We start from the raw sequence: 17312 nt of genomic DNA, 5'->3' as shown, positions 1-17312 counted from the left end.
GGCTCAGACATCACAGAGCATAGTATAGTTTTTCCCACTTTGCCCTTCCCAAACTCCATCCACAGAATCAATGAACATTTGAAAAAAAAAATGTAAAGGTGGTTGTTTCATGCCACTAAATTTTAGGATCGTTTACCACACAATTGTAAATAACTGAAATGAAAGCTAAGGGGAAAAGCAGTATGTAATGGTGTATTAATGTACTTGAGGTGAACAAGACAATGCCTGTGACTATTAGGATGCTAAATTAATCATAGGACGCTAAATTAATGAACAATTATCTCACTGCATGTGCTAAATATTTATCTGTGTTCCAATACTGAACTAATATGTATCATTATTTATCATTTCAAGAATATCCAACCTCCTCCCGCCTCCCCAAAAAACCAGCCACTCCTTCATCCCTTTCGGGTCCTGATGAAGAGGCAATCGGAATAGCATTTATAGGAGCCAAAGCGGCTACACAGAAAGTTCTGTAATAAAAGAAGATGTAAGAAGAGCCGCCTAACCTAGGGATAAACACAAAAGCCGGGCATAAACCTATGAGAACAGTGTTGGGATGGCTGTAACTCGGAATGAGCTGAGGTTACAAAATATGCTATAGACAACAAAAAGGGCTTTGATAGCTATATCTGGAGCAAGAAAAAGGAAGAAATAGGCCCATTGCTTAGGGTAGATGTTGTAATATGAACAGATGACCAAGAGGAAGCAGAAGCTCTCCACTTTCATTTGGTTTCTCTTCTTTCTTTCTTTTTTTTTTTTTTTTTTTTTTGAGACAGACTCTCCTGCTCTGTTCCCCAGGCTGCAGTGCAGTGGTACAATCATAGCTCACTGCAGCCTCCATCTTCCAGTCTCCAGGGATCCTCCCACTTCAGCCTCCCAAGTAGTTGGGACTACAGGCACGCACTGCCATGCTCAGCTTATTTCTTTATTTATAGAGCTGTAGTCTCCCTATGTTGCCCAGGCTAGTTTTGAACTCTTGGCTTGGCCTGGCACAGTGGCTCAACGCCTGTAATCCCAGCACTTTGGGAGGCTGAAGTGAGCGAATCACTTGAGGTCAGGAGTTCAACCAGCTTGGCCAACATGGTGAACCCCTGTCTCTACTAAACATACAAAAATTAGCTGGGCATGGTGGCACATGCCTATAATCCTAGCTCCTCCGTAGGCTGAAGCACGAGAATTGCTTGAACTTAGGAGATAGAGGCCGCAGTGAGCTGAGTTCCCACCATTACACTCCAGCCTGGGCGACAGAATGAGACTGTCAAGAGGAGAGGAGAGGGGAGGGGAGGGGAGGGGAGGGGAGGAGACTTGGCTGGGTGTGGTGGCTCACGCCTGTAATCCCAACACTTTGGGAGGCGGAGGTGGGCGGATCATGAGGTGAGATCAAGACCATCCTGGCTAACACAGTGAAACCCCATCTCTACTGAAAATACAAAAAATTAGCCAGGCATGGTGGCGGGCGCTTGTAGTCCCAGCTACTTGGGAGGCTGAGGAAGGAGAATTGCTTGAACCTGGGAGGCAGAGGTTGCAGTGAGCCGAGATCGTGCCACTGCACTCCAGCCTGGGCGACAGAGCGAGACTCCGTCTCAAAAAAAACAAAGAAAAGAAAAAAAAAGAAAAAACTCCTGGGCTCAAGGATTCACCTGTCTCGGCCTCCCAAAGTCCTGGGATTACAGGAATGAGCCACTGTGCCCAGCCTGATTTGTGTTTTCTCTCTGTCTCTCTTTTTTTTTTTTTTTAGATAGATTTTACTCTGTCGCCAGGCTGGAGTGCAGTGGCATGATCTCGGCTCACTGCAGCCTCTCTGCCTCCTGGGTTCAAGCAATTCTCCTGCTTCAGCCTCCCGAGTAGCTGGGACTACAGGCACGTGCCATCACGCCCAGCTAATTTTTGTATTTTTAGTAGAGACAGGGTTTCACCATGTTGTTCAGGACGGTCTTAATCTCTTGACTTCGTGATCTGCCTGCCTCGGCCTCCCAAAGTACTGGGATTACAGGCGTGAGCCACGGCGCCTGGTCTGTGTTTTCTATAAAGAGAATGACACTCAAGATTAAAACGCTTTAAGGTCCATACTTAAGGGGAAATTGAAGCCCCAAAGAAGTGAAGAATGATAATAGGACACTAACTCAACTGAAATGTTCAAGACCCCAGATTTGGATGCAGTCCACCCCTCAAAATGCTGAAAGTCTCTATAGATAAAGTTTTGGAACCACTGAAGACCACCTTTGAGAAATTTTAGAAAATGGAGAAAGTACCAGGGATAGGCAAGTCTTGTTGTGGCTTTCAAGAAATTTTAAAAAGTGGCCGGGCAAGGTGGCTCGAACACCTGTAATCCCAGCACTCTGGGAGGCCGAAGCAGGTGGATCACTTGAGGTCAGGAGTTCAAAAGCAGCCTGGCCAACATGGTGAAACCCCATCTCTACCAAAAAATACAAAAGTTAGGCCGGGCGCGGTGGCTCAAGCCTGTAATCTCAGCACTTTGGGAGGCCGAGACGGGCGGATCACGAGGTCAGGAGATCGAGACCATCCTGGCTAACACGGTGAAACCCCGTCTCTATTAAGAAATACAAAAAACTAGCCGGGCGAGGTGGCGGGCGCCTGTAGTCCCAGCTACTCCGGAGGCTGAGGCCGGAGAATGGCGTGAACCCGGGAGGCGGAGCTTGCAGTGAGCTGAGATCTGGCCACTGCACTCCAGCCTGGGTGACAGAGCGAGACTCAAAAAAAAAAAAAATACAAAAGTTAGCCAGGCGTGGTGGCGTGTACTTATAATCCCAGCTACTTGGGAGGCAGAGGCAGAAGAACCGCTTGAACCCGGGAGGTGGAGGTTGCAGTGAGAAGAGATCGTGCCACTGCACTCCAGCCTGGGTGACAGAGCGAGACCCTGTCTCAAAAAATAAAGTTAACATAAATAAATAAAAATTGCCCTAGTCCCAGCCCGCACCCTCCAGCTCTGTTGCAACCTTGAAAAATAACAGCCCACATTCTCAGTGCAACCTGGCAGCCCTCTGAGGGAGTAAAACGGAGCTGGAGTTCTTTCAAAGTTGTATTTCCAAAGAACTGTCATTACTGGAGATGTCTTGAGGTTCCCTAGAAGACTCCACTTACAAGTCCATCTGTATTTGACCTCACTGGAGCTGGCCCAGTGCAAAAGGCCTTCTCCCCAGGAGGCATTCTTCAGAAACATTTACAGGCAAGATTTTTTTTTTTCCAGGGAGACATCATTGGATAACAGGTAGGATTTTTAACTTTGAGGCTGCCTAAAGTAGTAGACAGGTGTTGGAGCAAACAACACACTAACCCAAAAGCCTGAAAGGAAAAGCTGAGGGATGTGGTTTAGAACTGTGTCCCCACCCAAATCTCATGTCGCATTGCAATCCCTTGTGTTGGATGGAGGTGGGGCCTGGTGGGAGGTGATTGGATCATGGGGGTGGGTTTCTCATGAATGGTTTAGCACCATCTCTTTGGTGCTGTTCTCGTGACAGTGAGTGAGTGCTCATGAGATCTGGTTGTTTAAAAGTGTGTGAAGGGCCGGCCGCGGTGGCTCACACCTGTAATCCCAGCACTTTGGGAGGCCGAGGCAGGTGGATCACGAGGTCAGGAGATTGAGACCATCCTCAATCTCGTCTCTACTAAATATACAAAAAATTAGCCGGGCGAGGTGGCGGGCACCTGTAGTCCCAGCTACTCAGGAGGCTGAGGCAGGAGAATGGCGTGAACCCGGGAGGCAGAGCTTGCAGAGAGCTGAGATCACGCCACTGCACTCCAGCCTGGGCAACAGAGTGAGACTCCGTCTCAAAAAAAAAAACAAAGTGTGTGAAGGCATGGCACAGTGGCTCACGCCTGTAATTCCAGCACTTTGGGAGGCCGAGGTGGGTGGATCACTTGAGGTCAGGAGTTCAAGACCAGCCTGGACAACATGGTGAAACCCCCGTCTCTACTAAAAATACAAAAATTAGGCCAAGCACGGTGGCTCACGCCTGTAATCCCAGCACTTTGGGAGGCTGAGGTGGGTGGATCACCTGAGGTCAGGAGTTCGAGACCAGCCTGACCAACATGGAGAAACCCCGTCTCTACTAAAAATACAAAATTAGCCAGGAGAGGTGGTGCACGCCTGTAATCCCGGCTACTCAGGAGGCTGAGGCAGGAGAATTGCTTGAACCCGGGAGGTGGAGGTTGCAGTGAGCTGAGATGGTGCCATTGCACTCCAGCCTGGGCAACAAGAGCAAAACTCCATCTAAAAAAAAAAAAAAAAAAAAAAAAAATTGGCCAAGCACAGTGGCTCATGCCTGTAATCCCAGCACTTTGGGAGGCTGAGGTGGGTGGATCACCTGAGGTCAGGAGTTCGAGACCAGCCTGACCAACATGGAGAAACCCCATCTCTACTAAAAATACAAAATTAGCCGGGTGTGGTGGCACATGCCTGTAATCCCAGCTACTCAGCAGCTGAGGCAGGAGAATCACTTGAACCTGGGAGGTGGAGGTTGTGGTGAGCCAAGATAGTGCCATTGCACTCCAGCCTGGGCAACAAGAGCGAAACTCTGTCTAAAAAAAAAAAAAGCCAGTCATGGTGGCTCGTGCCTGTAGTCCCAACTACTCAGGAGGTTGAGGTAAGACAATCACTTGAATCCAAGAGATGGAAGTTGCAGTGAGCCGAGATAGTGCCACTGCACTACAGCCTGGATGACAAAGTGAGATCGCATCTCAAAATTAATGAATAAAAATAAAATAAATAAAGTGTGTAGCGCCCCTTCCCTCACTCCCTTGCTCCTGCTCTTGCCATGTGACATGCCTGTTCTCCCTTCACCTTCCGCCATGATTGTAAGTTTCCTGAGGCCTCCCCAGAAGTCAAGCAGATGCCAGCATCATGTTCCCTGTACAACCTGCAGAATGATCAGCCAATTAAATCTCTTTCCTTTATAAATCATCCAGGCTTAGGTATTTATAGCAATACAAGAATGGATTAATACACTGGGGGACATCAAAGTTCTAAGATGACAGGGCCAGAGCTCTGTGGACCTATTCCCCCAGCAAAACAAGCAAAGCTGGTGCAGACCATTTAAAAATAAATAAATAAACAAATAAATAAATACTTAAAGTTTCTGAGAATTATCCTAATGTCATATAACAGATGAATAAACATTTAATTTTATTTTTTATTGAGATGGAGTCTTGCTCTGTCGCCCAGGCTGGAGTGCAGTGGCACAATCTTGGCTCACTTTTTTTTTTTTTTTTTTTTTGAGACGGAGTCTCGCTCTGTCGCCCAGGCTGGAGTGCAGTGGCCAGATCTCAGCTCACTAGCTCACTGCAAGCTCCGCCTCCCGGGTTCACGCCATTCTCCTGCCTCAGCCTCCCGAGTAGCTGGGACTACAGGTGCCCGCCACCTCACCCGGCTAGTTTTTTGTATTTTTTTAGTAGAGACGGGGTTTCACCGTGTTCACCAGGATGGTCTCGATCTCCTGACCTTGTAATCCGCCCATCTCGGCCTCCCAAAGTGCTGGGATTACAGGCTTGAGCCACCGCGCCCGGCCTTTGGCTCACTTTCTTTTTTTTTTTTTTTTGAGACGGAGTCTCACTCTGTCCCCCTTGCTGGAGTGCAGTGGCCGGATCTCAGCTCACTGCAAGCTCCGCCTCCCGGGTTCAGGCCATTCTCCTGCCTCAGCCTCCCGAGTAGCTGGGACTACAGGCGCCCACCACCTCGCCCGGCTAGTTTTTTTGTATTTTTTAGTAGAGACGGGGTTTCACCGTGTTAGCCAGGATGGTCTCGATCTCCTGACCTCGTGATCCGCCCGTCTCGGCCTCCCAAAGTGCTGGGATTACAGGCTTGAGCCACCGCGCCCGGCTGGCTCACTTTCTTATTCAAGAAAATCTACTAAAACCTAGTAAGAACAGGGAGAATCTGTGGCATTGACCCTTTATTACTTTTATTATTATTATTACTTTGTAGAGATGGGGTCTCACTATGTTGCACAGGCTGGTCTCAAATTCCTGGGTTCAAGCGATCCTGCCACCTCGGCCTCCAAGTGCTGGAATTACAAGCATTGTTATCGGTGAAAGGTATCCAAGTAACTGGTGACAAATCTGTATGGGTCTGCAGCAACCTCAATTCTTGCCTCCACAGAAGAAAGAACTGTAGGGCATAAGGCAGAAAAAGAGAACGAGGCAAGTTTCAGAGCAGAAGTGGAAGTTTATTTTAAATGGCTTTAGAACGGGAAAGAAAGGTAAGTACATTTGGAAGAGACTCAAGTGGGCATCAAGGTCAAGTGTGGTGTTCAAACTTGATCCTAGGATTTTATAGGCTGGCCCCTTTCCCATGATTCTTCCCTGAGGATGGGCTGCCTGCACACACAGTGCCCCCTTACCCTGGGAAGGTGAGCATGCACAGTGTGTGTAGGAAGTTGCACGCATGCCTATCTGAGGTTTTCTGCCCTTTTCCAGTGGTCTTACCCCGGAAGGTCATGCTCCATCATTTTGTCTCTTTCTTTTGTTGTTGTTGTTTGTTTGTTTGTTTTGAGACAGAGTTTCACTCTTATTTCCCAGGCTGGAGTGCAGTGGCCTGATCTCAGCTCACTGCAACCTCCACCTCCCGGGTTCAAGCAATTCTCCTCCTTCAGTCTCCTGAGTGCTGGGATTACAGGCGCCCACCACCACGCCTGGCTAATTTTGTATTTTTAGTAGAGACGGGGGTTTCACCATGTTGGCCAGACTGGTCTTGAACCCCTGACCTCAGGTGATCCTCCCGCCTCGGCCTCCCAAATTGCTGGGATTACAGGTGTGAGCCACCACGCCCGGCCCATTTTGTCTCTTAATGCACATGTCCAGGAAGTTGCTTCTCCCTGGTGTCTGCATTCAATTAACACTCTAACATAACGGCTCTGGACCGTCAGGAGATTGTCTCTCCCTGGCGCTGGCTGCCAAATTATTAATAACATTTAGAGAGGCAATGTGATCGTTGTTGAACCAGCATTTGACATTCCTGGTGGGTGGGGAAGAGCCCTCTCCAGCCCTCCTCATGCCTGTTTAACTACCTGTAACATTATGAGCCACTATGTCAGGCCATCTGTGGCATTTAAGCCAGGCGGACCAACTATCTCCTGACTGCCCTCCCCTCACAGTTCAGCTGGAAGGAAACTGCTCTCTGAGTAGATGTGGCCAAGAAGACAGGTTCCCTGTCCCCTCAGCTGCCAACCAAGGCTTACCACATCTCACCAGGAGGAGCATGCTGCCACCATTTTTCATCCCCTCCAACTCCAAATTAAAGAGGCTACGTTTCTGGTGAATGTGGTAAAGAAGTAGGGCACTCCTCCACCCAACACTCGCCCATACCATAGAATGAAGGCTCTACCATCGGCGACAGTCTGAGAATACGGGGACCATAATCACACTCCTCCCAGCTTGCTCATGGAACAGAGATCCCACACCGGGAGGGGCAAGCCATGAAGACCAGAGGCTACTGCTCCACCAGTGTCCAAAACAGGGGCTCAGAGGCTTTGCCCAGTGGGACAGACAGTTCATAAGAAAAGAGACCTGAGGGCCAGGCATGGTGGCTCACACTGTACTCCCAGCACTTTGGGAGGCCAAGGCGGGTGGATCACCTGAGGTCAGGAATTTGTGACCAGCCTGGCCAACATGGTGAAACCCCATCTCTACTAAAAATAAAAAATTAGCCGGGTGTGGTGGCACGCACCTGTAATCCCAGCTACTGAGGCAGGAGAATCACTTGAACCAGGGAGACAGAGGTTGCAGTGAGCCAAGATCGTGCCACTGCGCTCTAGCCTGGGTGACAGTGAGACTCTGTCTCAAAACAAACAAACAAACAAAAAATACAAATATTAGCTAGACATGGTGGTGCACACCTGTAGTCCCGGCTACTCAGGAGGTTGAGGCAGGAGAACTGCTTGAACCTGGGAGGCAGAGGTTGCAGTGAGCTGAGATTGTGCCATTGCACTCCAGCCTCGGCAACAAAAGTGAAATTCCATCTCAAAATAAATAAATTAATTAAATAAATAAACAAACAAGACAAAAAGAGACTCTTGGAAGCAGCAAGAGAAAAACAACTCATCGCGTACAAGGAAACTCCAGTGAGATTGACAGTTGATTTCTCATCAGAAACAACGGAAGCCAGCAGGTGGTGGGATTACACATTCAAAGTACAGTTGATTCTTGTCTCTGTGGTGGTTGTATTCCACAAAGTCACCACAAACAATGAATTAGAGAACACCGAACACTGTTCCTAGCGGAAACACACGGTGAAGTTCCTGCCAGCCTCTGATCGCCACACTTTTGTCAACAAATCAGTCCACAGCTGTGTGTTCATGTGATTCTGTTTTGAGTTTTGTTTGTTTTTGTAGGCCTTGCTCTATCGCACAGGCTGAAGTGCAGTGGCACCATCAGAGCTCACTGCAGCCTTGAACTCCTAGGCTCAAGCAATCCTCCTGCCTCAGGCTCCCGAGTAGCTGGGACTACAGGTGTGCATCACTAGTGTGCCTGGCCCCCAAATCTATCTTTTCAGACTAGTTTCCCAGCCAGAGGTGGTGGTGTGTGCCTGTAGTCTCAGCTACTCAGGAGGCTGAGGCAGGAGAATCACTTAAGCCCAAGAGTTTGAGGCTGCAGTGAGCTATGATCAGGCCACTGCACTCCACCCTGGGTGACAGAACAAGATCCTGTCTCTAAAAAAGATAAAATAAAAAATAAGGCCAGGCACAGTGGCTCACAGTGGCTCACAGTGGCTGGCTGTAATCCCAGCACTTTGGGAGGCCAAGGTGGGTGGATCACGAGGTCAGGAGTTCGAGATCAGGCTGGCCAATATGGTGAAACCCCAACTAGGAAACTAGTCTGCCAGCTAATTTTGTGTTTTTAGTAGAGACAGGGTTTCACTATGTTGGTAAGGCTGGTCTTGAACTCCTGACTTCAAGTAATCCACTCCCCTTGGCCTCCCAAAGTGCTGGGATTACAGGTGTGAGCCACCATGCCCACTCCACAATTACTTTTGCTCCAACAAAATATAAGAGGGCTTCAAAGGGAAGACACCAGCATAATGGTCTTCAAGAAACTGTACAACCTAGCCAGGTGCGGTGGCTTACGCCTGTAATCCCAGCACTTTGGGCGGCCGAGGCAGGCAGATCACCTGAGGTTGGGGGTTCAAGACCAGCCTGACCAACATGAAGAAACCCCGTCTCTACTAAAACAAAATACAAAAAATTAGCTGGGCGTGGTGGTGCATACCTGTAATCCCAGCTACTAGGGAAGCTGAAGCAGGAGAATTACTTGAACCCGGGAGCCGGAGGTTGCAGTGAGCCGAGATCGTGCCATTACACTCCAGCCTGAGCAACAAGAGCGAAACTCTGTCTCAAAAAGAAAAGAAAAGAAGAGAAATTGTACAATCTAAACTGGACATGGTGGCTTGCATCTATAATCCCAGCTACTTGGGAGGGTGAAACAAGAGGATTGCTTGAGGCCAGGAGTTCGAGACCAGCCTGAGCAACATAGAGAGACCCCTATCTCCTAAATAATTTTTTAAAATTAGCCAGGGGTGGTGGACTTCATGTGGTAGTTAATGGGAGGAATTAGGCCAGGAGCAGTGGCTCACACCTGTAATCCCAGCACTTTGGGAGGCTGAAGGGGAGGACTGGTCTCAAGCCCAGGAGCTTGAGACCAGCCTGGGCAACATGCCAAAACCCCATCTCTACCAAAAAAAAAAAAAAATATATATATATATATATATATATATATACACACACACACACACACACACACACAAATTAGCTGGACATGGTGTTGTGTGCCTGTAGTTCTAACTACTTGGGAGGTTGAAGCTGGAGGACTGCCTGAGCCTGGGTGGTCAACGCTGCAGTGAGCCATGATGGTGCCACTGCACTCCAGCCTGGGGGACAAAGCAAGATCTTGCTCAAAAAAAAAAAAAAAAAAGGTTGGGGGAGGAATTAAAAATATATATATTGTAGTAGACACTGCTGTAACTGTCTGCTTAGCACTTCCTGGGGATGGTGCCCCAGTTTTCCTCGGGAAAACCATCCCTTCCCCAGCCTACTTCATGTCATGCCAGTAGAGATAACTAAACCCCCAATTCCGGCCGGGCGCGGTGGCTCACGCCTGTAATCCCAGCACTTTGGGAGGCCGAGGCGGGCGGATCACAAGGTCAGGAGATCGAGACCACGGTGAAACCCCGTCTCTACTAAAAATACAAAAAATTAGCCGGGCGCGGTTGTGGGCGCCTGTAGTCCCAGCTACTCGGGAGGCTGAGGCAGGAGAATGGCGTGAACCCGGGAGGCGGAGCTTGCAGTGAGCCGAGATCGCGCCACTGCACTCCAGCCTGGGCGACAGAGCGAGACTCCGTCTCAAAAAAATAAAAATAAAAAAAAAAATTAAAAATAAATAAATAAATAAATAAATAAATAAACCCCCAATTCCACACTGATTCAGGTTGAAGGATTTGCACAGGCTTCAAACAAAACTAGTAACTGGCCAGGCATGGTGGCTCATGCCTGTTATCAGAGCACTTTAGGAGGCTGAGGTGAGTGGATCGCTTGAGGCTAGGAATTTGAGACCAGCATGGCCCACATGGCAAAACCCCATCTCTACTAAAAATACAAAAATTAGCCAAGCATGGTGGCAGGCGCCTGTAATCCCAGCTACTCGGGAGGCTGAGGCAGGAGAATCGCTTGAACCCAGAAGGTGGAGGTTGCAGTGAACTGAGATCGCACCACTGCACTCCAGCCTGGGTGACAGAGGGAGACTCTGTCTCAAAAAAACTAGTAACCAATGAGAGTCAAATCTGGGCCTTGCATTACAAAGGACAGAGACAGGGAGAAAGAGAGACAGAGAGAGAAGAGCTTTCCCTTGCTGGAGTTACTGAAAATGTCAGACATGAATCTGCAAGTACTAGCTGCCATCTGGCTACTCTGAAAGGAAAGGGTGGCTGAGAATGGAACCAACTCAGAAGAAAGTTGAGCTAAGGGAGGGATCAAAGCCCTAATGATACTGTTTGAGTCCGTGGAGCCAACTGTGTCTTCACAGTCAGTAAGCCAGTGCACCTCCTTTCTTGCTTGAGTCCTTTTGAGTTGGGTCTTTGAAGACTTGTTACTGAAAGATTCCTGCTTACTACAACCTCATCGGGGCCATGTTTTAGGCATATCTGAGGAGGAAGGAGACAGACAGAAAGGAACCCAGTTAAGACCAGCCTGGGGCCAGGCGCAGTGGCTCACGCCTGTAATCCCAGCACTTTGGGAGGCCGAGGCGGGCGGATCCCGATGTCAGGAGTTCGAGACCAGCCTGGCCAACACGGTGAAACCCCGTCTCTACTAAAAATACAAAAATTAGCCGGATGTAGTGGCGGGCGCCTATAATCCCAGCTACTTGAGAGGCTGAGGCAAGAGAATTGCTTGAACCCGGGAGGCGGAGGTTGCAGTGAGTTGAGATCGAGCCACTGCTCTCCAGCCTGGGCGACAGGGCAAGACTGCATCTCAGGAAAAAAAAAAGAACCAGCCTGGGCAACATAGCCAGACTGTCATGTCTACAAAAAATTTAAAAAATCAGGCCGGGCACAGTGGCTCACACCTGTAATCCTAGCACTTTGGGAGGCCGAGGCAGGGGGATCACTTGAGGTCAGGAGTTTGACACCAGACTAGCCAACATGGTGAAACCCATCTCTAATAAAAATACAAAAAGAATTAGCCAGGTGTGGTGTTACATACCTGTAGTGCAAGCTACTTGGGAGGCTAAGGTGGGAGGATTTCTTGAACCCGGGAGGCAGAGGTTGCAGTGAGCCGTGACTGTGCCACTGCACTCCAGCTTTGGTGACAGAGCAAGACCCTGTCTCAAAAACAAAACAAAAAAAAAAAGAAGAAGAAGAAGAAAGAAAGAAAGAGAAAGAAGGCAGGAAGGCAGGAGAGACGGAGAGAGGGAAGGAAAGAAAGGAGGAAGAGAGGAAGGGAGGAAGGGAGGGAGGGAAGGGAGAAAGAGAAAGAAAGACGAGTTAATACAATAGTAATGATACAATACAATAGTAAAGGCAAAGTGACATGAGAATCACAAGGAAATATCAGACAAACTCAAACTGAGGGACATTCTACAAAATAACTGACCTGTAATCTTCAAAAGTCCAAGGCCATGAAAGACCAAAATACTACTACTACTACTAATAAGACTAAATAACTATTTCAGGTCAGGCATGGTGGCTCATGCCTGTAATCCCAGCACTTTGGGAGGCCAAGGTGGGTGGATCACTTGAGACCAGCCTGGGCAATACGGTGAAACCCCATCTCTACCAAAAATACTAAAATTAGCTGGGCGTGGTGACACACACTTGTGGTCCCAGCTATTCAGGAGGTTGAGGTGGGAGGATCATTTGAGCCCGGGGGGCAAAGGTTGCAGTGAGCCATGACTGCACCACTGCACTCCAGCCTGGGCAACACAGCATGACAATGTTTCAAAAAAAAAAAAAAAAAAGTGCCAGACCTTGAAAATCACAAAAAGCTAAGAACTGGTTTAAGATTTAATCTGGAGCCAGCCGAAGCGGCTCATGCCTGTAATCCTAGCACCCTGAAAGGCCAGGGTGAGAGGCTCACTTGAGTCTAGAAATTTGAGACCAGACTGGGCAACATCGGCTAGACCCCTTCTCTACAAACATTCTAAAAGTTAGCCAAGCCGGGCGCCGTGGCTCACACCTGTAATCCCAGCACTTCGGGAGGCCAAAGCGGGCACATAACTTGAGGTCAGGAGTTCGAAACCTGCGTGGCCAACATGGTGAAACCCCATCTCTACTAAACATACAAAAATTAGCCAGGCATGGTGGCATGTGCCAGTAATCCCAGCTACTTGGAAGGCTGAGGCAGGAGAATCGCTTGAACCTGGGAGGTAGAGGTCAAGGTGAGCCAAGATTGTGCCACTTCACTCCAGCCTGGGCGACAGAAGGAGACTCCATCTCAAAAAACAAACAAACAAACAAACAAAAAACACTGGGCGCAGTGGCTCACGCCTGTAATCTCAGCACTTTGGGAGACTGAGGCGGGTGGATCATGAGGTCAGGAGATACAGACCATCCTGGCTAACACGGCAAAACCCCCTCTCTACTAAAAATACAAAAAATCAGCCAAGCATGGTGGCATGCGCATGTAGTCCCAGCTACTTGGGAGGCTGAGGCAGGAGACCCGGGAGGCAGAGGTTGCAGTGAACCGAGATTGTGCCATTGCACTCCAGCCTGGGCAACAGAGCGAGACTCTGTTTCAAAAAAAAAAAAGAAATTAGCTAGGCGTGGTGTGTGCTAGGGCGTGGTGGCAGGATCAGTTGAGCCTAATAGTTCGAGCCTGCAGTGACCTATGATCTTGCCACTGCACTCCACTCCAGCCTGGGCAACAGAGCAAGACCCTGTGCTAGAAAAATAATTCTGCCAGTCACGGTGGCTCATGCCTGTAATCCCAGCACTTTGGGAGGCTGAGGCAGGTGGATCACGAGGTCAGGAGATCGAGACCATCCTGGCTAACACGGTGAAACCCCATCTCTACTAAAAATACAAAAAATTAGCCAGGCGTGGTGGTGGGCGCCTGTAATCCCAACTACTCGGGAGACAGGCAGGAGAATGGCGTGAACCCGGGAGGCGGAGCTTGCAGTGAGCCGAGATTGCACCACTGTACTCCAGCCTGGGTGACAGAGAGAGACTCCATTTCAAAGGGAAAAAAAAGAAAAATAATTCTAAGAATGCAGTGAGCTGTGAGATAGGTAATGAGCTACCTGGTGGGGCAAATTATTCCTAGACCCTTCCCACCTCTGTAGTTCAGTAAGCTTCCACATAATTTTCTCTCTCTCCCTTTTTTTTTTTTTTTTGCAGGGTCCCTCACTCTGTCACCCAGGCCTGAGTGTAGTGGCACTCAGTGATAGCTCACTGCAGCCTCAACCTCCTGGGCTCAATTGATCCTCCCGCCTCAGCCTCCCAAGTAGCTGGGATTATGGACACATGCCACCACACCCAGCTCATTTTTGTATTTTTGGTAGAGATGGGATCTCACTATGTTGCCCAGGCTGGTCTCCAACTGCTGGGCTCAAGCAGTCAGCCTGCCTTAGCCTCCCAAAGTGCTGGAATCACAGAGGTGAGCCACCACGCCCAGCCAGCATCATTTTCCAGTTAAATTTTAATAGTATCTACTTCATATGGCTGCTGTGAGGATTATAGGAGGTAGTGTACATAAAAGTATCTGGCAAGCCAGGTGCGGTGGCTCATGCCTGTAATTCCAGCACTTTGGGAGGCCAATGCGGGTGGATCACCTAGGGTCAAGAGTTTGAGACCAGCCTGGCCAACATGGTGAAACCTCATCTCTACTAAAAATACAAAAATTAGCCGGGCGTGGTGGCTGGTGACTATAATCCCAGCTACTTGGGAGGCTGAGGCAGGAGAATCACTTGAACCCAGGAGGTAGGGGTTGCAGTGAGCTTGCACTCCAACCTGGGCGACAGAGCAAGACTCCGTCTCAAAAAAAAGAGAAAAAAAAGTGCCTGGCACAGAAGAGATGGCAAGTCTACATTAGTTGAATATGCATCTATGAACCAGAACAAATCCCAGTCCAGTCCTCCAAGGAAATGCCAACCTCAGTCACTAGAGGGGAATCTCAGTCACACTCTAACTGAGCTTCCAGCAGCAGGAGGTGGCAGCTTGCCGCTCTGATACACCAGCCTTTCCTATGCCGGGAAACTCACTCCCACTCAGCAAACCTGGCTCCATGCTGAACTCTATGGTGTTTTCTCTGAGTCACTATTTTCTCCTGCAGTTGCAAAATGATATGGCAAAAGTCCCTCTAGGGTTTTTACTGCTTACTGAGTAACATCCAAACTCCTTGCCAGAATCCAGAGCCTTCCTCAATCTGGCCCCAACCTACCTCTCCAGGCTGAAACCCCATCATTTTTTTTACTGCAGCCACGCTGGACAAGCTATGCTTCTGCCTCTATGCCTCAGCTCACCCTGATCCTTCTCCTTCATGCCCTTCTTCAGTCCCGACCTTCTGCAACCCTACCTTTTCTCTTCTTTTTGTTTTTTGTTTTTGAGATGGAGTTTTGCTCTATCGCCCAGGCTGGAGTGAAGTGGTGCAATCTCAGCTCACTGCAACCTCTGCCTCTCGGGTTCAAGTGATTCTCCTGCCTCAGCCTCCCAAGTAGCTTGGATTACAGGCACGTGCCACCAAATCTGGCTAATTTTTGTATTTTTAGTAGAGACGGGGTTTCATCATGTTGGTCAGGCTGGTCATGAACTCTTGACCTCAGGTGACCTGCCTGCCTTGGCATCTCAAAGTGCTAGGATTACAAGTGTGAGCCACCAAGCTCGGCCTGCTTTTTTTTTTTTTTTTTTTTTAATTTTTTGGCCGGTTGCGGTGGCTCACGCCTGTAATTTCAGCACTTTGAGAGGTCAAGGCGGGCAGATCACGAGGTCAGGAGTTTGAGACCAGCCTGGCCATGGTGAAACCCCATCTCTACTAAAAATACAAAAAGTAACCGGGCGTGGTGGCGGGTGCCTGTAATCCCAGCTACTTGGGAGGCTGAGGCAGGAGAATCATTTGAACCCGGGAGGCAGAGGTTGCAGTGAGCTGAGGTCGGCACCATTGCACTCCAGCCTGGGCAACAAGAGTGAAACTCTGTGTAAAAAAAAAAGAAAAGAAAATTTATTGTAGAGACAGTGTCTCCCTCTGTTGCCCAGGCTGGAGAGACGTGTCACAATCATAGCTCACAGCACCCTTGACCTCCTGGGGCTCAAGCAACTCCCCCACCTCTGGAGTAGCCAGGACCACAGGCATGCGCCACCACGCACAGCTAATTTTTTCTTTTTGTAGAGATGGAGTCTTCCTATGTTGCCCAGGGTGGTCTCAAACTCTTGGTCTCAAGGGATCCTCCTGCCTTGGCCTCTCAAAGTGCTAGGATTACCAGTGTGAGCCCCCACACTTGGCCTGTTTATTTATTTATTTATTCTTTTATTTTTTTGAGACGGAGTCTTGCTCTGTCACCCAGGCTGGAGTGCAGTGGCCAGATCTCAGCTCACTGCAAGCTCCGCCTCCCGGGTTTACACCACTCTCCTGCCTCAGCCTCTCGAGTAGCTGTGACTACAGGCGCCCGCCACCTCGCCCGGCTAGTTTTTTGTATTTTTTAGTAGAGACAGGGTTTCACCGTGTTAGCCAGGATGGTCTCGATCTCCTGACCTCGTGATCCGCCCGTCTCGGCCTCCCAAAGTGCTGGCATTACAAGCTTGAGCCACTGCGCCCAGCCGGCCTGTTTATTTACTGTTTTAGAGATAGGGTATCAATATTATTAAAAGAGAGAGAGGAAAAAAAAAATAGAGACAGGGTCTCACTCTTCACCCTGGCTGGAGTGCAGTGGTGCAATCATAGCTCAATGAAGCCTCAAATTCCTGGGCTCAAGTGATCCTCCTGCCTCAGCCTCCCAAACAAAGCACTGGGAGTGAGTCACTGCACTGGGGCCTAAATTGATTTATATATTTTGTCTCTTCAGTAGCTTGGAGTGTGTATTTTATCTCTTCAATAGATTGGAGGCCTCCACCCAGAAGCCAGTAGGTAATTTGCCCAAGGTAACACAGGGTACATAAGTGACAAGTATGGAATTCTCTTTTTCTTCTTTTTCTTATTCTTCATCATTAAACTTGAACAAATATCAGATTCTATCCCAGGCAATCAGGCTCTGGGGAGTTCTTTCTCTTAAATACAGATTCATACTATATAGTAATCCTTTATCAGCCACAGTACCTAGCTCAGAGCTTTGCACACAGTGCCATGCAATGCTTTATCAAATGAATAACTAAAAAAACTCATTGATCTAATTAGCACCTCTTGAACCTTCACTGACCTATGGGCCACTGGGAATCAGAAACTCAGTCTCATTAATCTGAGTGAGACTGCCTGGCTGTGGATCTAATTATGAGCAATTTCAGAATCATAATTACTGTTCCATTTTGTCTCTTGATCTGTAATGCATCCAAGGACCTACTCCCAGCTTCTCAGGGAAAAAAAAAAAAAAAAAAAAAAAAAAACCCACTACATGATTACTTACTGAAGGTTGGGAGCTGTGTGTTTTTGTGAAGCTTCCAGCTCACATCTTTGCTGTGAAATGAGGGGGATGGACTGGATGATCTCCGAGGGCCCTTTCTTCAGTTGTAACAGTCTGAGATGGACAGGTGTGATCCCAGAGCTTTGGGAGGCCGAGGTGGGAGGATCCTGTGAAGTCGGTAGTTTCAGACCAGCCTGGACAACATCGCAAGACCCAGTATCTACCCAAAAAAAATTATATTTTCTTTTTTTGAGATGGAG

The 17312-nt window shown here is 48.6% G+C and overlaps 1 protein-coding gene across 1 annotated transcript in view; it reads right to left on the bottom strand.

Annotated features, from left to right (window-relative positions):
* Positions 1 to 17312, bottom strand: part of SLX1A (SLX1 homolog A, structure-specific endonuclease subunit) — a 127034-nt gene that overhangs the window by 79167 nt on the left and 30555 nt on the right. The window lies entirely within an intron of this gene.

This window comes from Macaca thibetana, chromosome 20 (genome assembly GCF_024542745.1).
Source record: "Macaca thibetana thibetana isolate TM-01 chromosome 20, ASM2454274v1, whole genome shotgun sequence".
Lineage (NCBI taxonomy): Eukaryota > Metazoa > Chordata > Mammalia > Primates > Cercopithecidae > Macaca > Macaca thibetana.
The sequence above is the reverse complement of the archived record's forward strand: the minus strand, read 5'-3'. Positions and strand labels throughout refer to the sequence as shown.